This window comes from Salmo trutta, chromosome 32 (assembly GCF_901001165.1).
Source record: "Salmo trutta chromosome 32, fSalTru1.1, whole genome shotgun sequence".
Lineage (NCBI taxonomy): Eukaryota > Metazoa > Chordata > Actinopteri > Salmoniformes > Salmonidae > Salmo > Salmo trutta.
The window spans coordinates 33,321,361-33,348,271 of NC_042988.1; the positions used below are offsets into that span (position 1 = coordinate 33,321,361).

General features: G+C 42.1%; 1 long non-coding RNA gene across 1 annotated transcript; it reads right to left on the minus strand.

Moving 5' to 3' along the window:
• Positions 1-5,420: 5,420 nt before the first annotated feature.
• On the minus strand, positions 5,421-8,448 carry LOC115171764 (uncharacterized). The gene is made up of 3 exons (XR_003871242.1): positions 8,127-8,448; positions 7,281-7,374; positions 5,421-5,647 (listed from the first exon to the last, which is right to left on the minus strand). It is a non-coding gene; the product is annotated as an uncharacterized LOC115171764 (long non-coding RNA).
• Positions 8,449-26,911: the final 18,463 nt, after the last annotated feature.

A 26,911-nucleotide genomic window follows, 5' to 3' on the forward strand; every position in this document is an offset into this window, starting at 1 on the left:
TAACCTGTGGAAACATGTCGATCCCAAGAGGAGTACTAACCTTAACCCATCTGAAAATGCACCCCTAACCTGCTGTGTGAAAGCAGAATGACAATAGCAACAGCACTTGCGTATACAGTATATTATCTGTTTACTATTAGCAAACATCCATCCATCTGCTCTGTAACGTGAAGGGTTGTTACATATACAGACATTACACAACTGAATTGAATTTGAACGGTAACATACATGCCAAATGCTGCTATTCAAGGTGATATGGGCTGAAAACCTATATGGCATCACCAGTGGCTATGCATTTTTGCACCATGCCAAATGAACATTTATGTAAAAGTATACTGCTCAAAAAAATAAAGGGAACACTTAAACAACACATCCTAGATCTGAATAAAATAATGAATTTTATTAAATACTTTTATCTGTACATAGTTGAATGTGCTGACAACAAAATCACACAAAAATAATCAATGGAAATCCAATTTATCAACCCTTGGAGGTCTGGATTTGGAGTCACACTCAAAATTAAAGTGGAAAACCACACTACAGGCTGATCCAACTTTGATGTAATGTCCTTAAAACAAGTCAAAATGAGGCTCAGTAGTGTGTGTGGCCTCCACGTGCCTGTATGACCCCCCTACAACGCCTGGGCATGCTCCTGATGAGGTGGCGGATGGTCTCCTGAGGGATCTCCTCCCAGACCTGGACTAAAGCATCCGCCAACTCCTGGACAGTCTGTGGTGCAACGTGGCGTTGGTGGATGGAGCGAGACATGATGTCCCAGATGTGCACAATTGGATTCAGGTCTGGGGAACGGGCGGGCCAGTCCATAGCATCAATGCCTTCCTCTTGCAGGAACTGCTGACACACTCCAGCCACATGAGGTCTAGCATTGTCTTGCATTAGGAGGAACCCAGGGCCAACCGCACCAGCATATGGTCTCACAAGGGGTCTGAGGATCTCATCTCGGTACCAAATGGCAGTCAGGCTACCTCTGGCGAGCACATGGAGGGCTGTGCGGCCCCCCAAAGAAATGCCACCCCACACCATGACTGACCCACCGCCAAACCGGTCATGCTGGAGGATGTTGCAGGCAGCAGAACGTTCTCCACGGCGTCTCCAGACTCTGTCACGTCTGTCACGTGCTCAGTGTGAACCTGCTTTCATCTGTGAAGAGCACAGGGCGCCAGTGGCGAATTTGCCAATCTTGGTGTTCTCTGGCAAATGCCAAACGTCTTGCACGGTGTTGGGCTGTAAGCACAACCCCCACCTGTGGACGTCGGGCCCTCATATCACCCTCATGGAGTCTGTTTCTGACCGTTTGAGCAGACACATGCACATTTGTGGCCTGCTGGAGGTCATTTTGCAGGGCTCTGGCAGTGCTTCTCCTGCTCCTCCTTGCACAAAGGCGGAGGTAGCGGTCCTGCTGCTGGGTTGTTGCCCTCCTACGGCCTCCTCCACGTCCCCTGATGTACTGGCCTGTCTCCTGGTAGCGCCTCATGCTCTGGACACTACGCTGACAGACACAGCAAACCTTCTTGCCACAGCTCGCATTGATGTGCCATCCTGGATGAGCTGCTCTACCTGAGCCACTTGTGTGGGTTGTAGACTCCGTCTCATAGAGTGAAAGCACCGCCAGCATTCAAAAGTGACCAAAACATCAGCCAGGAAGCATAGGAACTGAGAAGTGGTCTGTGGTCCCCACCTGCAGAACCACTCCTTTATTGGGGGTGTCTTGCTAATTGCCTATAATTTCCAGCTGTTGTCTATTCCATTTGCACAACAGCATGTGAAATTTATTGTCAATCATTGTTGCTTCCTAAGTGGACAGTTTGATTTCACAGAAGTGTGATTGACTTGGAGTTACATTGTGTTGTTTAAGTGTTCCCTTTATTTTTTTGAGCAGTGTATATTATTAAGGGCTTGCAATGTTGCTACTGCAAAGAAAACATTTATATACCATGTCAAATCCTTTTTTAACTCCATCCATATGACTCAGCTGATACAGAGAGTATTCTAGAAATGACCGTAACGCTTTTGAATTATTTTAGAGAGCATTGAACTAAAGTGGTACCAACTGATAAACAAACCTGAAAGTAACAAACTGCGCACCTACTGTCTTTTTTAAATGCACTTTTGGGACAGAACCCTATGTATGTACTGTTTTATCCAATCAATATCGAAACTCTTGAAAAATGTAGATATGAAGTGGCCCATCTCACACTCCCCTAGATAAACGTGTATATACTTTTTGCAACAATGATTCCATTGAAACATAACATCATGCCTTGCTTTATTGTGGGTTATTCAACGGAATTAGGGGTGATCTTTTTTTGTCAGCTGTCCAACCAAAATGAACATTTTAACAGTCTTGATGAAAATAATACATTATGTGACATTTTATCAGGTCCCATGTGGATGAGTTAGTAGAGCCTGGTGTTTGCAACGCCAGGGTTGTGGGTTCGATTCCCACGGGGGACCAGTAAAAAAAATAAAAAATAGTGTATGAAATGTATGTATTCACTACTGTAAGTTGCTCTGGATAAGAGCGTCTACTAAATGACTCAAATGTAAATGCCAAAGCCTGCCACCCTATCCTCCAACAAATACATCATTTTTTTGTGCCTAATTGTCCTTTTATTGACTGTACTTTTTTATGCATATGTGTATAGATTATGCAATTCATTGTAGATTATGCCTGTACCACGTTTGACTATGATTGTTTTAGTGTCTCAAAACGAAATTTGAGTGGTCCACAATGTGATAAAAACAAATCTGTATTTTGTAGTATTGTATCATTGTGGAGTGACACTTTAATACATGTTTCAAACTATAATGTATAATGTGTCCAGAGCTTATATCAGCTAACTTACTGCATACTGCATTTCAACACATTTTGCCATGATGCAGAGAGAAAAATGTGTAGTTTTATAATGCTATTTTACACTTTGTTATGAGGCTAAGAGAAAATGTTGCAGGTTTAAAGCTAATTTCCGGCAATTCTACACTTTTTGCAGTGGGACAGAGGAAAACGTGTTCTTTTATAGCTCGCGCTGCATTTGATTAATTTTTTCTCTGTGGATTATATATATTTGTGCTAATTTCCTGCTATTCTACACATTTTGTCATGAGGCTGAGAGAAAATGTGGCAGTTTTAAAGCACATTTCCTGCTACTTTACACATTTTGCCATGAAGCTGAGAGAACATTTGACAGTTTCAAGGCAAATTTCCAGCAACTCTACACATTTTGCTATCATATGCTATCCGGCACTGAATGTGTCAAACCTTCAGGTTTATTAAACCACTCAGCATATCTTCCATGGCCTTCCGGAAAATGTTGTTATTCTTCATGTGATGATGTAGCTCATCTTTCATCCTTTCCAGAGAATCTTTTCCTGCATGCTCTGATGCCCCTAAAACACAGTCATGATATTGTTTCCAAAACCATTGTATGACTTCATATGCTATTAACATTGCACATTCTACATACAGAGCATTCAGAAAGTATTCAGACCCCATGACTTTTCCACATTTTGTTACGTTAAAGCCTTATTCTAAAATGAATGAAATAATTTTTTGAACCTCATCAATCTACACACAATACCCCATAATGACAAAGCAAAAACAGGATTTTAGGTATTTTTGCAAATATATTAAAAATGAAAAAACTTAAATATCACATTATCATAAGTATTCAGACCCTTTACTCAGTAATTTGTTGAAGCACCTTTGGCAGCGATTACAGCCACGAGTCTTCTTGGGGATGACGCTGCAAGCTTGGCACACCTCTATTTGGGGAGTTTCTCCCATTCTGGAGCAGGTTTTCATCAAGGATCGCTCTGTTCTTTGCTTCGTTCATCTTTCCCTCAATCCTGACTAGTCTCCCAGTCCCTGCCACTGAAAAACATCCCCACAGCATGATGCTGGCACCACCATGCTTCACCGTAGGGATGGTGCCTGGTTTCCTCCAAATGTGATGCTTGGCATTCAGGCCAAAGAGTTCAACCTTGGTTTCATCAGACCAGAGAATCTTGTTTCTCATGGTCTGAGAGTTCTTTAGGTGCCTTTTGGCAAACTCCAAGCAGGCTGTCATGTGCCTTTTACTGATGATGGCTTCGGTTTGGCCACTCTACCATAAAGGCCTGATTGGTGAAGTTCTGCAGCGATGGTTGTCCTTCTGGAAGGTTCTCCCATCTCCCCAGAGGAACACTGGAGCTCTGTCAGAGTGACCATCGGGATCTTGGTCACCTCCCTGACCAAGGCCCTTCTCCCCCGATTGCCACTGTGTTCTTGGGGACCTTCAATACTGCAGACATTTCTTGGTACCCTTCCGCAGATCTGTGCCTCGACACAATCCTGTCTCGGAGCTCTTCGGACAATTCCTTCGATCTTGGTTTTTGCTCTGACATGCACTGCCAACTGTGGGACCTTATATAGACAGGTTTTTGCCTTTCCAAATCATGTCCAATCAATTGAATTTACCACAGGTGGACTCCAATCAAGTTGTAGAAACATCTCAAGGATGATCAATGGAAACAGGATACACCTGAGCTTAATTTCGAGTCTCATAGCAAATGTTTTGAATACTTATGTAAATAAGGTATTTCAGTTTTTATTTTTTATAAATTTGCAAAAATGTCTAAAAACCTGTTTTTGCTTTGTCATTATGGGGTATTGTGTGTAGGTTGATGAGGAAAATGTTTTATTTAATACATTTTCTAAAATGTGGAAAAAGGGAAGGGGTCTGATTACTTTCTTAATGCACTGTACTTCAATCTGAATCTATCTCACACCAATGTGAGTTACAAAAAGTTATCAAATCGCTTTGGGGCCCTGTTTGAGTGTTTTCAACTTCCCTGGCACTATCACAAAATGGTTTGATATAGGGTGTCAATGGAAAAGCTCCTATTTAAAAATAGCATCATTCAAAAGTCTCATAAGCCTCATCCATAGTTTGACCAATGGACTTGATCTTATCCTTGTGCCACTGTTCCACCTGGCACACCTCTTCTTTGCTGTCTGTCTGAAATCCAAACTCAACATAATCAATATAATACACTGATTCACATGTAAGGAGTATGTTTTCTGAGAGAAATACTTTGTTCTGCCTAAGTACAATACCATGTCGCTGCTTTTGGCTCCTTGTATCAGAGAGAGTATCCCTGTCACGTCCTGACCAGTATAAGGGGTTATTTGTTATTGTAGTTTGGTCATGGCGTGACAGTGGTGTGTTTGTTTTGTGTTGTTGGGGGTTTTTGGGTATTGTTCTATGTTTTGTATTTCTATGTTCTTTCTATGTTGTGTATTTCTTTGTGTTGGCCTGGTATGGTTCTCAATCAGGAACAGCTGTACATCGTTGTTGCTGATTGGGAGTCATACTTAGGTAGCCCTTTTTCCACCTGTCTTTTGTGGGAAGTTGTTTTTGCACTGCTATGGTTAGCCTGCAATACTGTTTAGCTGTTGTTCGTTTTTTGTGTTTTCTTGTTTCGTGTAATGTTCTAATAAAAGTATTATGAGCATTCACGTACCCGCTGCATTTTGGTCCAATCCTTACGACGGCCGTGACAATCCCATAGGCTCCAGAAACATAACCTGAAGTCTTGGTGCGACGATCATTGAGATTTCTGAGAAATTCCTGAAGTTTGGGTATTTCTGCAACATCAGTTAAAAACAAAATATTTATTTCTACCTTTGGTTGGTGTCAGTGTTCTTTTCATGCTATTATTGATCCTGGATTTTGTTTTCCTATTTCTGTTTCAGTTTGATTACCAAAAATGATTGATGAAGGCCATAAGCCTACTGTCGTTATGCATGCAGATCTCAAGTTAGGAATCAGGTCTTAGTATGAGTCAAAAGTGGAAGATATTCTTTGCCTAGGAGATGAGTCTTCTTACAATAGAGTGAAATGTTTAAGAGGACATGAGGATAGCTTAGCATGCTGTATGTATACACACTACCCACTAGATTTGATATAAAACAAGAACCTGCATTATTGACTATTATTGACATATTATCCAGGTTACACTTGGAGTTGTTGTTGACTGGGACATATTGCATGTTTCAATTTGACAGATACTACAGGTCATGTTGAAATAGCTATTCTGCTTGGGTGAAGTTTGTTGCTATGTAAAGCAGTTTGCATTACAATACACACAAATAATCTCAAAGAGAGCATAGGCATGTAAATACAGGACACAATTAGATGTAATCTGTCTCTAAAGGCTTAGAAAAAAGTTTTACAAAACGGTTCTTTGTGGAGGGATAGGGGTCTACCAAGAACCGTTTGAGCATAATAACCCTCTTTGGAAAACAAGGGTTCTTTGTAAGGCAGGTGGTTCTACCTTGAACCTTTAACATCCTAAGAACAGATTTTAGAAGAAAGGGTTCTTAGATGATTCTCTGGAAGAAAAAAAGGATTCTTTGGAAGGCAAGAAGGGTTCTACACAGAACCATATATAATATTTTCCAGTATGCTCTATTGCAGGGAGATTTTCAGAATTGTTTGTTTTACAGTAATATGTGTTTTTCTCTGCATGTACATTGATTGGTTGATACATTTTATGCTACACAAAGATAAATAACATACTGTTTTCTAAACTTATCCAATCTGTTGGATGTATTGCGTCCGTTACTGAGAAGGTTGTTCCAGTTAAAATGATTGAGATAGTCTCAGTATTCAATCTTCCCTACCCTGGCAGTCATTCTGAATGCAGGTTGCAGGTGACAATTCCACTTGTTGGATATCCTAACTCTGGCTGGATTCCAATAGGAATTACACATTACTTTGCAAGCCAGCATAATGTGATTTGCAGGCCTGATGTGGCCTGTAAACCAGGATATTCCTAACACCACCGTGTTAGGGTATAACTAGGCCCTCAAAGAAAGGCTTTGTGATATGTGAAATGTATTGTCATAAATAATAACATTTAAAGGCTAATAAGGCAGGTGGAACTATTCATATAAGGTTCTAGCAAGAACCCTCCAAAGATAATAAGGGTTCTCAGTAGAACCTTTCATAAACAGTTCTAGGCAAAACCCTTCATAGAGGGTTCTAGGTAGAACCATATACAGAGATTCTTTGAAGAACGCTACATAAATGGTTCTAGGTAGAACCATATACAGGGGTTCTTTGAAGAACCCTACATAGAGGATTCTAGACAGTTCCCAAGCACCAAAAATAGTTGCCCTGTGGGGACAAACCGAAGAACCCTGTACGGTTCTACTTAGCACATTTTTTCTAATATTGTATGTCATAGAGTCAAAAAAACACGTTCAGTTATCGTACCTGTCTCTTCTTGTTGGAAATGCTTTTCCTTTTGGTATTCCTTGGAACTCACAGTAAACACCTGAAGGAAACCCTTTCCCCCACTGAAGTGTTTCTGAAATGTGTTTATGAGACAATGACAGCCAATTAAATTAAGTTCGCACACTGACATTTTGCAAGGTCTAAAAATGAAAATTCATTGTGCTCATGCGGAGCTCAAGGAGATGTGCTTCAACTAATTTAAAGTAGTCAAATATATTTTTAAGATTTTGAAGAATATGAGTGATAAATACCAGATTAGAATAACTGTCTTAACTTATTGGAAATAAAAATACGTACCTATTACTCAACTGTTTGTTTTGTATATTAGACAACAAAAATGTCTGATCAAAAGCTTTACGGTACAATGTAATCTTGCTCTCATGGAATTCCATGAAGTTCCTAAATCTTCACCACTACAACATACAGTATGAGCATGTTGACAAGTCACAGAATGCTCCTTCATGTCTGCCACGTCCTGACCAGCAGATGGAGCTATTGTTTTAGTTTTGGGGTCAGGACGTGACAGTTTTGTGTATGGGAATGTTTGTGTTGTTGATTGGGACTTCCAATTGAAGGCAGGTGTGTTGAGTTGTCTTTGATTGGAAGTCCTATATAGGTGTGTGTGTTTTTCTTTGGGGTTGTGGGTGGTTGTTTTTGCACTGCGTTTGTGAGCCTGTAAAACTGTTACTGTTGTCACCTTTATTGTTTTATCAAGTGGATGCTTTACTCCTTTTTTGGTAATTAAAACCATGAGTATTCACATACCTGCTGCGCCTTGGTCTTCTCTCCATGACAACTGTCGTTACAATGTCAGACATAACTTACCTTAACTTCTTTTTGTTTGTTGAATTAGTCCCTCACTTGCCTCTTGGTTGTTTAATTTCTTCTCAAAATACAGGTACGTGCATCAGCCTTTTGATTCTCCTCAATGTCGTCTGTCTTGGTGCAGATGAAACTGATGCTTCGACTTTCTCCACCAGGTCCAAAGAGGCTAACGGTGCTGTCTAAGATCTCCCATGATTCCTTTTCTGAAGTTGCTCGTGCAATGTCGCTTACAATCCACACAGCAGAGCAGTTTTTAACAAACTGAAGAAGTGTAACGTTAACTTAAAACATTCCAACAGTAAAGGTATAATATACACAATATATTATTCATAGCATACATAGGCCTACACACATAGCTTTTATAGGCCTACATACATAGCTTGTACAGGCCTACATACATAGCCATGGGAAGTAGGAGTGCTAAGGGTGCTGCAGCATCCCCTGAAAAATCATTTTTTTAAGTTGTATTTATTTAATAAAAATACATTAAAATAGTGCACTGGGCCTTTACTAGTATTAGTGGACCTATATAGACATCTGTAGTGCAGGCACACAAAAAATTCAGCACCTCTGCTTTAGGTAGTTGTGTAATTAATGTTTAATTAACAACAGTATCTTACAGGATTATAGATGGAATTGTTAGATTTATTGCCCTGTCATTTTCTCTGCTTTTGTCCTTTTAATGGATCCAGAAAGAACAAAACCCTGTCCTCAAATATTTACATCAAAAGGTGCAAAGTTATGGGCAAAGACAGAAAGCATCCACATCAAACAGCCACTTTGTGTGCAGTATTAATTTACCATCCTTACAAACCACTTAATGTAAATGTACATTATTGTATTAAGCAGAGGCTGGTCAACTAGGTTTGTACCTGTAGACCTTCCATCACCATGAAGAAAAACAATGCACAATACTCTAATTGACTGCATTGAGACATCAAGAGGTTTGTGATGATGTGATGTGTTGATGTTGCTCAGTTGGAAGAGCATGGTGCTTGCAATGCTAGCGTTGTGGATTCGATTCCCACAGGGGACCAGTATGAAAATGTATGCACTCACTACGAAAGTTGCTCTGTATAAGAGTGTCTACTGAAATGGGTAAGAAATGAAAATACCATTTCAGCTTTCACTTTGAAATAAGTTGCATTTGCAAAGTATTTCAAGAAAAATAATTCACCAAAGTAATGCACTGGGTCTTTACTAGTCCTGCATTAGGGACTGATATAGATGTCTTCAGCGCGGGCGATTTCTTTTCTTTTTCATCCCAAAATACTTCCCGCAGCTATGATTATATAATATGTATTTATTAATCAATTGTACATAAATATAAATAAAATAAAATACATAGATATAGTCAGCCATTTGGACCTGTACCTGTGATACTTGTCAGGTTAGCTCAAGGAAGCAGGAGGGGTGAAGTCAGGCGCAGGAGACACAAATCCGTGAACACACGTTTAATTGGTATTCACTCAGTCCAAAACTAGGTAGGGCAGGGCGCAAAACTCGCCCGGGCGGCGCTCGGGCGAGGAGGGGTGCCACCTTCCGTTGATGTCGTGACAATATTGATCTAACACCAACCAAATTAGAAGTTGCATGTACACAATTCGAATTAGAACATAGGATCATCATCAATAAGAATTACCGATTTCCACATCTCATCTCTGCTCTTGTTGCAGTCTCCATTGCCTGGAAGATCAACCAGCACAACATCCTCCAGCAGGTCTTTGCAGTTTGGCACCTTGATGGTTATACACTTCACAAGCGGCCAATACTGTCTTTTAAATGTATCACTCTGTGTGTCACTCCGTGTGTAACAAGTTATCTTTTCAGAGAGTTCTTCCGCCTGCAATTGTAATGAAGCATCAATGACTAAAAAAATAAGTGTTTTTCTTAAAATACGCTTTGACAAAGATCAAAGAACCTAAAAGATTTGTTATCAGACCTGGCTGCCGACCTCAAATGTTTTTTTAACCAAAATAATTTTTTCACAAAAGCACACAATCTTCACGGAAGTGAACTAGCATGACACTGTCACTTACTGTGTCACATAGAAATATTTTCTTGACTGATTGTCACTCCCTGACCTTAGAGAGACGTTTTATTCCTCTATTTGTGTCACGTCCTGACCAGTATAGGGGTTATTGGTTATGGTAGTTTGGTCAGGACGTGGCAGAGGGTATTTGTTTTATATGGTTCGGGGGTTATGTGTATGTAGAGTGGTATTGTATTTATGTGTTCCGGGGTTTTTGGTGTATGTTCTTGTTTTGGGTTTCTAGGTTTTGTATTTCTTTGTTGGCCTGGTGTGGCTCTCAATCAGGAACAGCTGTACATCGTTGTTCCTGATTGGGAGTCATACTTAGGGAGCTTGTTTTCACCTGTCTGTTTGTGGGTAGTTGTATTTTGCACTGCAGTTATTATAGCCTGTAAAACTGTCGGTCTGTCGTTCTTTGTTTTCGTGTTCACGTTAATATTAATAAAATAATGATGAGCATGCAACCCGCTGCGCCTTGGTCCCCTTCTCTCTTCAACGACGGCCGTGACAGAACTACCCACCAAACACGGACCAAGCAGCGGAGGAAGGAGCAACGGGTGGACTGTCGTGAGTCATGGATTTGGGAGGAGATTCTGGCCGGAGAGGGCCCATGGAGGAAGTCTGGTGAGGACCGGGAATGCTACTGGGGAACACGCCTGGCGAGGAAGCCGGAGAGGCACCCCCAATAAAAAATTTTGGGGGGGCACACGGGTAGTTTGGCTGGGCCAAGGGTGAGCCCTAAGCCAGCTCCCCATGGGTGTGATGGGGAACGTATGGAGTGGAGAGCGCCGAGGTATGCTGAAGTGCGCACGATCTCGCCCATACGCACGCACAGTCCGGTGCGAGTGATCCCAGCCCCTCGCAAGTGCCGTGCTAGAGTGGGCATCCAGCCTGGTAGGAGGATGCCTGCGCAGCGCATCTGGTCACCGGTGCGCCTCCTAGGTCCAGGCTACCCTACGCCCGCTCTACGCACAGCAACCATCAGGCCCCTGCACAGCCCAGTTTGCCCTGTGCCAGCACTCCACTCGTACAGGGCTAGTAGTTCCATCCAGCCAGGACTGGTTGTGCTGGAGGTGCGATCGAGACCGCCAGTGCGCCTCCACGGCCAGGTAAATCCAGTACCGGCACCACGCACCAGGCCTCCAGTACGTCAGCCCAGTCTAACTCAACCTGTTCCCGCTCCTCGCACTAGCCTTAAAGTGCGTGTCTCCAGTCTGGTAGCTCCACTACCAGCCCCACGCATTAGGCTTCCAGTGCGTCAGCTCAGTCTCGAGCTTCCGACAACAGTGTCCAGTCTAGAGTGTCCGGCAACAGTGTCCAGTCCAGAGTGTCCGGCAACAGTGTCCAGTCCAGAGTGTCCGGCAACAGTGTCCAGTCCAGAGTGTCCGGCAACAGTGTCCAGTCCGGAACCGAGTGAGTCTGCCTACAGCCCAGCACCGAGTGAGTCTGCCTACAGCCCGGCACCGAGTGAGTCTGCCTACAGCCTGGCACCAAGTGAGTCTGCCTACAGCCCGGCACCGAGTGAGTCTGCCTACAGCCCGGCACCGAGTGAGTCGTCCAACAGCCCGGAGCCCCCAGAGTCGCCCTACAGTCCAGGGTCATCAGTGAATGGCCTCAGGCAGAGGATTTCAGTGGGGGTGGATGGGTCAGGTAGGGGACTGAGGCCTGAGCCAGAGCCACCTCCATTGTAGGAGGTTTGGGGAGGGGGGGGTGTAGCACAGGAGCCGTCGGTGACGGCAGCCACCCTCCCTTCCCTCCCTTTAGTTAGGGGTTTATTTTTTTTATTTTTTTGTGAGGTGCATCCGGGGTCTGCACCTTTGGGGGGGGTACTGTCACGTCCTGACCAGTATAGGGGTTATTGGTTATGGTAGTTTGGTTAGGACGTGGCAGAGGGTATTTGTTTTATATGGTTCGGGGGTTATGTGTATGTAGAGGGGTATTGTATTTATGTGTTCCGGGGTTTTTGGTGTATGTTCTTGTTTTGGGTTTCTAGGTTTTGTATTTCTTTGTTGGCCTGGTGTGGCTCTCAATCAGGAACAGCTGTACATCGTTGTTTCTGATTGGGAGTCATACTTAGGGAGCTTGTTTTCACCTGTCTGTTTGTGGGTAGTTGTATTTTGCACTGCAGTTATTATAGCCTGTAAAACTGTCGGTCTGTCGTTCTTTGTTTTCGTGTTCACGTTAATATTAATAAAATAATGATGAGCACGCAACCCGCTGCGCCTTGGTCCCCTTCTCTCTTCAACGACGGCCGTGACAATTTGTTAGGTCACGGTGTGATGTGGGGTGGGCATTCTATGTTGTATATTTCTTTGTTTTGACCGAGTAGGGTTCCCAATCAGAGGCAGCTGTCTATCGTTGTCTCTGATTGGGAATCATACTTAGGCAGCCTTTTCCCACCTGTGTTTTGTGGGTAGTTATTTTCTGTTTAGCTTATGTGCCTGTCGGAACTGTGCGTTTTCGTTTTTTCCCTTTTGTTATTTTGTTTGAGTGTTTCTTGAAAATAAATATCATGAACACTTACCACGCTGCATTTTGGTCCACTTCGTCTTCAACTACAAACAACGACAGTTACAGAACTACCCACCGCCACAGGACCAAGCACCGTGGTCAGGATGAATGGACCTGGGAAGAAATCCTAGACGGGAAAGGACCCTGGAGGCAGGACGGGGGGTATCGCCGTCCAAAGGAGGAAATAGAGGCCGCGAGAGCAGAATGGCAACGCTATGAGGAACTAGCACGGCAACAACGGAAGCCCGAGAGGCAGCTCCAAAAAAAAAATGGAAGGGGGCACATGGGGAGATTGGCGGAGTCAGGGTTGGGACCTGAACCAACTCGCCGTGCTTACCGTGGGGAGCATGTGACCAGCCAGGCACCGTGTTATGCTGTGATGTACACTCTATCTCCAGTGCGCATTCATAGCCAGGTGCGCTCTGTGCCTGCGCCCCGCATTTGCCGTGCTAGCGTGGGCATTCAGCCAGGACGGTTTGTGCCGGCTCAGCGCTCCTGGTCTCCAGTACGCCTCCTCGGTCCAGGATATCCTATGCCAGCTCTACGCACTGTGTCGCCAGTGCGCCTTCACAGCCCAGTTCGTCCTGTGCCAGCGCCCCGCACTTGCTGGGATAAAGTGAGCATCCACCCAGGACGGGTTGTGCCAGCCCTACGCTCCAGACCTCCAGTGCGCTTCCACGGCCCAGTATATCCTGTGCCAGCTCCGCACACCCAGTCTCCAGTGCGTCTCCCCAGTCTGGTGAGACCTGTTCTGGCTCCACATAAAAAGCCTCCAGTGATGATCCATGGTCCGAAGCCTCCAGTGATGATCCATGACACGAAGCCTCCAGTGATGGTCCATGGCCCGGAGCCTGTAGTGATGATCCATGGCACGAAGCCTCCAGTGATAATCCATGGCCCGGAGCCTCCAGTGATGATCCATGGCACGAAGCCTCCAGTGATGATCCATGGCCTGGAGCCTGTAGTGATGATCCATGGCACGGAGCCTGCAGCGACGGTCCCCTGTCCGGAGCCTCCAGCGGTGGTCCGCAGTCCGGAGCCTCCAGCAGCGGTCCGCAGTCTGGAGTCTGCAGCGGCGGTCCGCAGTCCGGAGTCTGCAGCGGCGATCCGCAGTCCGGAGTCTGCAGCGGCGGTCCACAGTCCGGAGTCTCCAGTGGCGGTCTGCAGTACGAAGTCTCCAGCGGCCGTCTGCAGTACAGACTCTCCAGCGGCCGTCTGCAGTCCGGAGTCTCCAGCGGCGGTCGGCAGTCCGGAACCTCCAGAGGGGTTCCCTGTTCAGAGCCTCCGGCGATGATCCACGGTCCGGTTCCTCCGGCGACGATCCATGGTCCGGTTACACAAAAGCGGAGGGATCAGCGGGCGGAGCGGGGACTACGCCCCGAACCGGAGCCGCCACCAAGGGTAGATGCCCACCCGGACCCTCCCCTATAGGTTCAGGTTTGCGGCCGGGAGTCCGCATCTTTGGGGAAGGGGGGGGGGGTACTGTCATGCCCTGACCTTAGAAGGACATTTTATTCCTCTATTTGTTAGGTCAGGGTGTGATGTGGGGTGGGCATTCTATGTTGTATATTTCTTTGGTTTGACCGAGTAGGGTTCCCAATCAGAGGCAGCTGTCTATCGTTGTCTCTGATAGGGAATCATACTTAGGCAGCCTTTTCCCACCTGTGTTTTGTGGGTAGTTATTTTCTGTTTAGCTTATGTGCCTGTCGGAACTGTACGTTTTCGTTTTTTCCCTTTTGTTATTTTGTTTGAGTGTTTCTTGAAAATAAATATCATGAACACTTACCACGCTGCGTTTTGGTTCACTTCCTCTTCAACTACAAACGACGACCGTTACACTGATAAACGAAACTCTGGAATTTCTCTGAAGTGCGTTCTGTCCATTCTTCTAAGGTTGCCCACGTCCATCTTTTCCATACAAAGCTGATATCTTTTCATTATCGTCATCATCCCTTTCCTGGTCTTCATCATTTCCATCCTCATGAGATCTGTCTCTGAAGATGGACCATAGCTCTTCTTTCCATTCCTAATAAAAATGTCAAACCACAACAAATGTGTAATACATACTGTTTCTCTTAGTGTTACGACACAACCTAGCCAGCCTATTTCTAACGCTACACTAGCAATGCAATGTCTAGGGGTCCAAGGCCATATGGAATTGTTGTTAGATGGTCATACCATAGGTCAATTAGCTATTTGATGTTGAATTTTAGGACACCTATATATATATATACACTACCGGTCAAATGTTTTAGAACACCTAATCTTTCAAGGGTTTTTCTTTATTTTTACTATTTTCTACTTTGTACAATAATAGTGAAGACATCAAAACTATGAAATAACACATATGGAATCATGTAGAAACCAAAAAAGTGTTAAACAAATCAAAATATATTTGAGATTCTTCAAATAGCCATCCTTTGCCTTGATGACAGCTTTGCACACTCTTGGCATTCTCTCAACCAGCTTCATCTGGAATGAGTTTCCAACAGTCTTGAAGGAGTTCCCACATATGCTGTTAGCTGCTTTTCCTTCACTCTGCGGTCTGACTCATCCCAAACGTCTCAATTTGGTTGAGATCAGGGGGTTGTGGAGGCCAAATCATCTGATGCAGCACTCCATCACTCTCCTTCTTGGTCAAATAGCCCTTACACAGCCTGGAGGTGTGTTGGGTCATTGTCCTGTTGAAAAACAAATGATAGTCCCACTAAGCCAACACCAGATGGGATGGCATATCGTTGCAGAATGCTGTAGTAGACATGCTGCTTAAGTGTGCCTTGAATTTTAAATAAATCACAGATAGTGTCACCAGCAATGCACCCCCACACCATAACACCTCCTCCTCCATGCTTGGGAAATACACATGCGGAGATCATCCGTTCACCCACATCGTGTCTCACAAAGACCAAAAAACGTAAATTTGGACTCCAGACCAAAGGACAAAATTACACCTGCCTAATGTCCATCGCTCGTGTTTCTTGGCCCAAGCAAGTCTCTTCTTATTATTGGTGTCTTTCTGTACTGGTTTCTTTGCAGCAAATCGACAATGAAGGCCTGAATTACAGTCTCCTCTGAACAGATGTTGAGATGTGTCTGTTACTTGAACTCTATGAAGCATTTACTTGGGCTGCAATTTCTGAGGTTGGTAACTTTAACCTCTCTGGCGCATGTGGGACGAACTCGTCCCACCTACGTAACAGCCACTGAAATCCAGTGGAGCGATTTTTGAATCGTTAGAAATACTATTACTTCAATTTCTCAAACATATGACTATTTTACAGCTATTTAAAGACAAGAATCTCGTTAATCTACCCCCACTGTCCGATTTCAAAAAGACTTTACAACGAAAGCAAAACATTAGATTATGTCAGCAGAGTGCCCAGCCAGAAATAATCAGACACCCATTTTTCAAGCTAGCATATCATGTCACATAAACCCAAACCACAGCTAAATGCAGCACTAACCTTTTATGATCTTCATCAGATGACACACCTAGGACATTGTGTTATACAATACATGCATGTCTGTTCAATCAAGTTCATATTTATATCAAAAAACAGCTTTTTACATTAGCATGTGACGTTCAGAAAAAGCATAACCCCCGCAAACTTCCGGGGAATTTACTAACAGTTTGCTAAATTACTCACGATAAACGTTCACAAAAAGCATAACAATTATTTTAAGAATTATAGATACATTACTCCTCTATGCACTCGATATGTCCGATTTTAAAATAGCTTTTCGGATGAAGCACATTTTGCAATAATCTAAGTACATAGCCCGGCATCACAGGGCTAGCTATTTAGACACACACCCAGGTCAGCCTCCACCAAAATCACATTTCCTATAAGAAAAATGTTCTTACCTTGCTTGTTCTTCGTCAGAATACACTGCCAGGACTTCTACTTCAATAACAAATGTTGGTTTGGTCCCAAATAATCCATCGTTATATCTAAACAGCTACGTTTTGTTCGTGAGTTCTAGACACTATCAGAATGCTTCATCACGGTGTCGCGCATGGCGCATTGGCGTGACAAAAAATGTCTAAATATTCCATTACCGTACTTCGAAGCATGTCAACCACTGTTAAAAAAACGATTTTTATGCCATTTACCTCGTAGAAAAGTGATAATATTCCGACCGGAATATGCATTGAGCCTAAACAGCCGAATAAAATTTCTCCTCAGGAGCGAATCGTGCACGCGCCTCATTCAAAGGTCCTCTGAGCCGCCACTTGCCAAAGCCGATAATGTGTTTCAGCCTGAGGCTGCCTTGTTAACCTTCAGTTATTTCCCGGGTTCTGAGAGCCTATCGGAGCCCTGGGAATTGTCACGTTACAGCTAAGGTCCTTACTTTTCAATAAACAGATGCAAGACGCACGACTCCTTGTCAGACAGGGTACTTCCTGCTTGAAACCTTGTCAGGTTTTTGCCTGCCATAGGAGTTCTGTTATACTCACAGACACCATTCAAACAGTTTTAGAAAATTCAGAGTGTTTTCTATCCAAACCTGAACAATAATATGCATATTCTAGCTTCTGAGTTGGTGTAGGAGGCAGTAAAAAATGGGCACATATTTTTTCCAAAATTCTCAATACTGCCCCCTATCCCAAAAAGGTTAATGAACGTATCCTCTGCAGCAGAGGTAACTCTGGGTCTTCCATTCCTTTGGCGTTCCTCATGAGAGACAGTTTCATCATAGCGCTTGATGGTTTTTGCGACTGCACTTGAAGAATCTTGAAAAGTCCTTTAAATGTTCCGTATTGACTGACCTTCATGTCTTAAAGTAATGATGGATTGTCGTTTCTCTTTGCTTATTTGAGCTGTTCTTGCCATAATATGGACTTAGTCTCTTAACCAAAGAGGGCTGTCTTCTGTATACCTCCCCATACCTTGTCACAACACAACTGATTGGCTCAAATGCATTAAGAAGGAAAGAAATTGCACATCATTAACTTTTAAGAAGGCACACCTGTTAATTAAAATGCATTTCAGCTGACTACCTCATGAAGCTGGTTGAGAGAAGGTCAAGAGTGTGCAAAGCTGTCATCAAGGCAAAGAGTGGCTATTTGAAGAATCTCAAATCTGAAATATATTTAGATTTGTTTAACACTTTTTTGGTTACTACATGATTCCATATGTGTTATTTCATAGTTTGATGTCTTCACTATTATTCTACAATGTAGAAAATATTAACATTTTTGAAAAATCCATGAATGAGTAGGTGTTCTAAAACTTTTGACCGGTAGTGTTATATATATATATATATATATATATATATATATATATATATATATATATATATATATATATATATATATATATATATATATATATATATATATGAAATATATTTGCCACAAAACTTACTTCCATACATTTTTGAAACTGGTACCGGGTTACCTTCAGACAGGTCTTGTAATGCTGTGGGTGTCGTTGTATATGTTGTATGTGTTCATGATAGTCTCAGCTTTCGATGGTGGGGTCATATTAATTTGTAGCCTAAACCGTTTCGACTCTACAGACAGAAGTTGGTACATTCACTGTACTGACTTCAGATGAGTCCCGTGAATCTTGTGCTGGTCGTAGAGCAAACCAGAGAACACCCCCGAGTTTTTAGCATAAATGCTAGATGTCTTATTTTCGGGATGTCTTCTAGTCTGAAAAACACTGCTGTAGCTCTGCCACCTTCAACCGAAGATGCGGAAGGCCGACATCGGCAGATGCGGTGGATTGAGACGCAGCCCATGCACAAAACCAGATATCTTTAGCTTAAACAGACAGATGTTGATGGGGTTTTTATTTTGCTAGTTAGATTGGCATGCCCATGAGTCAATCGACAAGCCTGGCACATCACCTGGACCCGGTTGCTACTGCCCCTAGTGATGATGTGTTGAAGTGAAAGTGTAGTGTCTATCTGTGACCTACTACTAATCTATCTACTGTATAACAGTATCTATTGTATAACACCTGCAACACACTCAATTGAGCATCCAAAACACATATAACAAACTGTACACTATGACCCAATTTACACCTTGCATTATCCCTATCCAAACAGCTGTGATAGGATTACATTCTGAACTCTGGCCTTGCATTTACTTACAATTACACCTGGTATTAAAATGCTTGCAAGTTGGCCGGATTGTGTCTGCGCTGTGTTCGGATCTCACTTTTCCCTTGAATTTAAGACATCTTCATGACTGTATGGCAGAGCAAACCATCGGATATGCCCTTAAATATTTTGATGTGTACCTGGAATAAAGATTTAAGAAGACCAGCGCTTATACCAGGAACCCCCTCCACCCAAATATGTGCCGTGATGTGCAATGATGTTAGGGTACATTGTATTGTTGTTTCTTTTATTGTTGCTCCTTCTTTTAATGCAAGGTATATATTGGGTCAATGACAGACTTCGATTCAGATCTTAGTTTTAGTTACCTTGATATGTTTCAAAGAAGCCTTTCATTAATTGTACTATTCATCATGACACCACTTTAAAAACATTGCGATAAAACAGATGCTATTACCTTCTCTGTGATAAACTCAATCTCTGCCATGTACTTCGAGTCTGTCATATTGGCCTCCACCTGAATCATGACCGAGGTGCATGCCCCTTGGTTTCCAGAGGGCAGCAATTTTGTCTCACCCAAGATGGTGTTAATCAAGAAGCTCTTACCAGCTCCAGTCTTCCCAAAAACACCCACTATCTATTTTTTTGTCTTTCTCCAACGTTTGGATTTTACCTCTGTTAGAAATAAAAAACGAAAACAAGTAAAGCAATTTAGTGGCCTGTATGATTCTTTCTCCATGTGTTTTCTCTCCAGATTTAAAAATGCTTACCTGAGGAAGTCAATGAGTTTTGTAGAAGGCAGATCATCAAGTTTGCTTTCGACAAGTTGCATGATCTTCTTCACCTCTGTCTTGGTTTCAATTTCTGTCAGAGTTAAACACAGGTCACCAACCAGCTATAATCTTGTTGTGTCAACATGTTTATAAAGGTGGAAAAGATATTACAGGGAAATAATGAGAAGAATGCACAGTGGCATTCAGATCTGCTATATCAAAAACTGAGATAAAATGTTGTTGTTTGCTGAAGTTAAAGGAGTACTCCACTCAAATAACCATATATTTACTACTGTTAGAGAGATGGCTACAAGAGTAGAGCACTGGACTCTATAACACTACTTTTGAGGTCTGAAAACATCTGAAAAATTACAGTCAACTGTAGGATTAAGGATTAGCCCCTTACTAAGGATTAGCTCCTTATTTTCAATTTTCACCTAAAATGACATACCCAAATCTAACTGCCTGTAGCTCAGGCCCTGAAGCAAGGATATACATATTCTTGGTACCATTTGTAAGGAAACACTTTGAAGTTTGTGGAAATGTGAAATTAATGTAGGAGAATATAACACATTACATCTGGTAAAAGATAATACAAAGAAAAAAACAACCGTTCTTTTGTATTTTTTTGTACCATCATCTTTGAAATGCAAGCGAAACGCCATAATGTGTTATTCCAGCCCAGGTGCACTTGAGATTTTGGCCACTAGATGGCATCAGTGTATGTGCAAAGTTTTAGACTGATCCTATGAACCATTGCATTTCTGCTCAAAATTCTGTATCAAGACTGCCCAAATGTGCCTAATTTGTCTATTAATAACTTTTCATGTTCAAAATTGTGCTCTCTCCTCAAACAATAGCATGGTATTCTTTCACTGTAATAGCAACTGTAAATTGGACAGTGCAGTTAGATTAACAAGAATTTAAGCTTTCTGCCAATATCAGATATGTCTCTGTCCTGGGAAATGTTCTGGTTACTTACAACCTCATGCTAATCGCATTAGCCTACATTAGCTCAACCGTCCCGTGGAAGGGACACCGATCCCGAATAAGTTTTAAGGAGACACCAGTTAGTCCTCTCACTCAAACCCTTGTAATGTTTTTTGTCTTATGTTGTACCTACCCCAAATTATTCTTGTCATGTTACTAAATGTATCCAGATTATATTTTATATTTCATGATCAACTAACGCAGCAAAAAGTACAGTAAATGTAAAATGCACAAAAAATCTATCAGTGTAATTTATGGATTCAGTCATGAGTCAGGTGTACTGTGATGTTATCACCTTTAGTCTAATAATTTTCCCACCATCTCCAAACTGTTCCCTTTTAATTGCTACCATGGTTATACATATGCTTTCCATATTTCTTCTGTAAGAATATTTCAATGAAGCCCTATCCATATAGGTCAATTCCCACAAATGTAAAGGGTTAAAACGATTGTGGTCCATATAAACACCATCATCCACCTACCAAATGTTTCAGTTATTCTGGACGCAGCATCACGTTGTCGTTTCTTTGTTTGTTTGTTTGCATGGGCCTCATCAGATTTCCTTTTGCCTGGAAACAATTGGGAACATCTTTCATTAATTAATACACAAATCATCCAGCAGCAGTCACAGATCTTCCAATCTCGTTATAGCCAGTGCTGTTATGCAAATGAGTTGCATCAGTCAGTGAAAAAGCATTTCAGATTGTCTACTTACTGCATGCTTATGATAAACGGTACAAAGGGATACTTGCAACTCAAGTGTAAAGTATATCATAATTCAATAGTATGACATTATTTACTAAGTGATTTAAATATATATATATATATATTATCACTTTAGATGTTTCGCATGGTCATCTTCTAAAGGTAGTATTTTTGCGTTGTTTTGCTGTATGTGTAAATCTGAAACATCTGTGCTTTTCACCTGGGATATTCACTTTAAGTGGGGGTATCTTACTGGTAGAGGTTTCACTCTGAAGAAACACATAGATAATCAACAGGTTAACAAAGGAATCACTCCACAAAACTTATCACAATTGCTTTAGTTTCAGAAGCATTTTCTTGAATAATTTTGGTCTCTTCCTGAATGTTGTTTTCACTGATAACTGTCTGGGCTAGGGGGCAGTATTTTCACGGCCGGATGAAAAACTTACCCAATTTAAACAGGTTACTACTCTGGCCCAGAAACTAGAATATGCATATTATTAGTAGATTTGGATAGAAAACACTCTGACGTTTCTAAAACTGTTTGAATGGTGTCTGTGAGTATAACAAAACTCATATGGCAGGCAAAAACCTGAGAAAAATCCAAGCAGGAAGTGGAAAGTCTGAGAATTGTAGTTCTTCTTTTGATTCTCTATTGAAACTACAGTGTATGTGGGGTGACGTTGCACTTCCTAAGGCTTCCATTGGCTGTCAACAGCCTTCAGAAAGTGGTTTGAGCATTCTCCTGTCACTGGGCAGATAATAGAAGCTCTGTTTCTGAGTGGACTGCCTGGCAACAAAGGGATTGGATATGCGCCGTTACGCGAGCGCGCCGTTACTTCTTTTTCTTCTTGAATGAATATGCTATTGTCCGGTTGGAATATTATCGCAATTTTACATAAAAATTACCATAAAGATTGATTTTAAACAGCGTTTGACATGCTTCTAAGTACGGTAATGGAACATTTTGACTTTTCGTCTCTGGTTCCGCGCTCGCGCATTATGCCTTTGGATAAGTGATCTGTATGCACAAACAAAACGGAGGTATTTGTACATAAATATGGATTATTTCAAACAAAAACAAAATTTCTTGTGGAAGTAGCAGTCCTGGGAGTGCATTCTGACGAAGATCAGCAAAGGTAAGAGAATATTTCTAATACTAATTCTGAGTTTAGGTTGGGCCGAACTTGGCGGGTGTCTGTATAGCTCGCCGTGATGGCTGAGCTATGTACTGAGAATATTGAAAAATGTGCTTTCTCCATAAAGCTATTTTAAAATCTGACACAGCGGTTGAATCCAGGAGTAGTCTATCTATAATTCTTTAAATAATTGTTATATATTTTGTCAACGTTTATGATGAGTATTTTTTGTAAATTGATGTGCACATCCACCGGACGTTTTGGTGGGAATACATTTTCTGAATATCATGCGCCAATGTAAAATACTGTTTTTGGATATAAATATGACCTTTATCGAACAAAACATATTTGTATTGTGTAACATAATGTCCTAGGAGTGTCATCTGATGAAGATCGTCAAAGGTTAGTGCTTCAATTAGCTGTGTTTTGGGTTTTATTGACACATGTCCTTGCTTGGAAAATGGCTGTGTGATTATTTTTGTCTATGTACTCTCCTAACATAATCTAATGTTTTGCTTTCGCTGTAAAGCCTTTTTGAAATCGGACAATGTGGTTACATCAAGGAGAAGTGTATCTTTAAAATGGTGTAAAATAGTTGTATGTTTGAGAAAGGTGAATTATGACATTTTGTTGTTTTTGAATTTGCCACCCTGATATTTCACTGGCTGTGTCCCGCAGGTGGGACGCTAGCATCCCACGTAGCCCATAGAAGATAACCTTTGACTGATGTTTGACTGATAATGGAGCACCTGCTGTGTGTGGAGCACCAGTTTAGGCTAGTTCTCTGTCACAACTGGATTCAACATTATTTGGTTGGATTTCTTTGTTTCAAACTGTTCTAGGCTACAGCACATTTTAGTATCAACCTGTGATGGATAGATACTATTTCTTATGGATGAGTGAAGGTAGAACTACTTGTTATGAAATGGGTGGATGTACTTCCTATGAAAAGAACAGAACAGAAGAAACATGCACGTCGCTGAACAAGTCTACTGTAAACAGATTACAATGAGAAGATCTGCTGGCAAGAAAGTAGGCCTACTTCCTAAATCAAATCAAATCTTATTGGTCTATCTACTTCATAGCAATATAACCTTGTGTGAAAGAAAAATTCAAGACTAAAGTTTTATTAGATAGTACTGTGTAGAATGTGCTCTCACTATACCAATTTCACTGTTCCTTCCCCATCTCTCTTTCCCTTTCTCTCCTTTCCTCACTCTCCTTCCCTCTCCTTCCTTTCCTCTCTCCTTCCTGCTCTCTCCTTCCAGCTCTCTCCTTCCAGCTCTCTCCTTCCCTCTCTCTCATTCCCGCTCTCCTTTCCCCTCTCTCTCTTTCCATCTCTCACGCTCAAACCTCTCATGCCAGTAAATGTATTCCTATTTATAGTTTTCCTGTAACCCCAACTGTTCTATCTGATGATGTTTCCATGAAGTCAGAGTGCATCATATTAAAAATGACAACAGGGATTTGATTTGAAAAGGCTGTGTTGGGGTGCAATGTCACATCTCAATGTCTTTGGCTTGCAAACATACAGGCTAAATGAGTTAATGTCACGTTCTGACCATAGAAAGCTGTTATTTTCTATGGTAAAGTAGGTCAGGGCTTGACGGGGGTTTTCTAGTTTAGTTTTTCTATGATGTTATGTTCTAGTTTTGTATTTCTATGCTGGGTTTTGTTTGGGATGATCTCCAATTACAGGCAGCTGGTCCTAGTTGTCTCTAATTGGAGATCATACTTAAGTAGGGGTTTTTCCCACCTGGGTTTGTGGGAGAATATCTTTGAGTCAGTGTATGTTTCACCTCTGTGTCACAGTTTGTTGTTTTTGTCATTTAGTTTATGTATTGCAATAGTTTCACAGTGTAAATAAAATGTGGACCGACACACACGCTGCACTTTGGTCCGCTTCTCCTTTCGACTCCCGTGACAGTTAAACTACTGAATGTATGTATAATATTTGTTTGATAGAACACATGGTAGACCTGCCCTGAACTGATCTGGCTAAATAGACCTGGGATAATCTCCTCATTCAAAGGAAAGATATTAAGTTACCGTACAAAGATCATGTTCCATAAACCAGATCAGATTTACATTTATATTTTAGTAATTTAGCAGACTATCTTATCCAGAGTGACTTACAATTATCTGATATGATAGATGTTAAAAACCTCAAGTTCAATTATGTTCGGAATAACAATGAGGCTAATAATAAACAATGATTTCCTTTCAGTTACAGTTGCTGTGCACCTGAAGTATGTCAACATTAAGACAGTTCGACCAAAACCATAAAAACTCACACGCCTTGTAGATCCAGAATCTCCTCATTACCGGCTATCAGAATAAGCCTAGCTTTAGGCTATTGTTTTTACACTATGTTGGGGGGTAAATCGGACTGTAATACTTGCATGGATGTCGTCCCCAATATTTTTATGTCATCGTCACCACACAAAAAAAACGTCAAATTTGCAGTTTCACATGTGCAATAGCTATTTTCTACGTTTTGAACTTAAATTTCACATGTGAAACCATATTTCCACATGTATTACATTTAGAGTTCACATGTTAACACCTTTTCACATGTGGGGCAAATAACATGTTTTCACCTCACATGTGATTTGTAGTTTCAGATGTGATATTTGTGGTTTCACATGTTAACTCAACATGTGGAAATCTCACTTTCATATGTGGAATTGCATTTTCAAATGTGAAAAACATTTGTGAAAATCACATTTGTCGTTTCACAGGTAAAACAACACGTGAAAATGTTATTCACATGTGGAATTGCACGTTCACGACACACACGCTCATAATCAATCAATCACATTTTATTTATAAAGCCCTTTTAACATCAGCAGATGTCACAAAGTGCTATACAGAAACCCAGCCTAAAACTCCAAACAGCAAGTAATGCAGATGCACGGTGGCTAGGAAAAACACCTAGGAAGAAACCTAGAGAGGAAGCAGGCTCTGAGGGGTGGCCAGTCCTCTTCTGGCTGTGCCGGGTGGAGATTATAACAGTACATGGCCAAGATGGTCAAATGTTCATAGATGACCAGCAGGGTCAAATAATAATAATCACAGTGGTTGTTGAGGATGCAACAGGTCAGCACCTCAGGAGTAAATGTCAGGTCCGGGACAAGGTAGCATGTCCGGTGAACAGGTCAGGGATCCATAGGTGCAGGCAGAACAATTGAAACTGGAGCAGCAGCACGACCAGGTGGACTGGGGACAGCAAGGAGTCATCAGGCCAGATAGTCCTGAGGCATGGTCCTAGGTCTCAGTTCCTCTGGGAGGAGAGGGAGAGAGAGAGAGAATTAGAGGGAGCATGATTAAATTCACACAGGACACCGGATAAGACAGGAGAAATAACAGACTGAACCTAGTCCCCTGACACAAACTATTGCATCATAAATACTGGTGGCTGAGACAGGAGGGGAGACACTGTGGCCCCGTCTGATGATACCCCCGGACACTGCCAACCAGGCAGGATATAACCCCACCCACTTTGCCAAAACACAGCCCCCACACCACTAGAGGGATATCAACAGACCACCAACTTACCACCCTGAAATAAGGCTGAGTATAGCCCATGAAGATCTCCTCCACAGCACACCGAGGGGGGGCAGGACTGGACAGGAAGATCATGTCAGTGACTCAACCCACTCAAGTGATGCACCCCTCCTAGGGAAGGCATGGAAGAGCACCAGTAAGCCAGTGACTCAGCCCCCATAATAGGGTTAGAGGCAGAGAATCGCAGTGTAGAGGGGAGCTGGCCAGGCAGACAGCCGACTCACACACACACACACACACACACACACACGTTCTATGAAAGAGTCATGCTCTATGACACTGCATGTTTGAGCTATAGCTGATTATCTATTGGTGGATGTGAGAAAACATTAAAGGGCAACCAAAGTAACCTATCAGCTTGAGGCACACTGTGTGGATGGCCTTTTCTGAACCAGCTCAGCCAACACTAACACCAAGGTCAACCATGTGAAAACCATGACTTGAATTCATGCTCATACCAACCTTAAAATCTGTAGGTTACATCAACATTATACACATGGCCTCCTGTAGGTTGATATTGTAGTTGTGTGGTGTTGCTGCTTTGTCTTTGAAATGTGTGTGTTTATTAAATACAAAAAGTGCTTTGTTTTGTACATTGATAATATAGCTGACAAAGCCCTTGGCACTATTTTCCTTGCATGCTGTTGCGTAACCCGGTGACGGCTGTCTAATTTCTGAACTATTCTCATTGGCTGATGAGGTTCATCAATATCAGGTGTGATGAGACCTGGGTGTGGCCGCCCAGAGGAAGGAGCAGATGAGAGGGAATAGAGCTGTTGGTTTTGACATCTAAGTTTGACCCAGTTTTTGAAGAATAATTTATAGTTTGATGCCCAGTTTCCCCCTGACTTTCTCCTGCCGCTTTCTAGTTGTAAGTATTTACTGTCCTGTTGATGAACGTTGGGTGATGTTTGTCCATCTGGTTCACTAATCTACATGTTGAGTGGGCCTTGTCTTTTTCTAACTCTAAGGAACAGAGAAAACATACTGTACTGT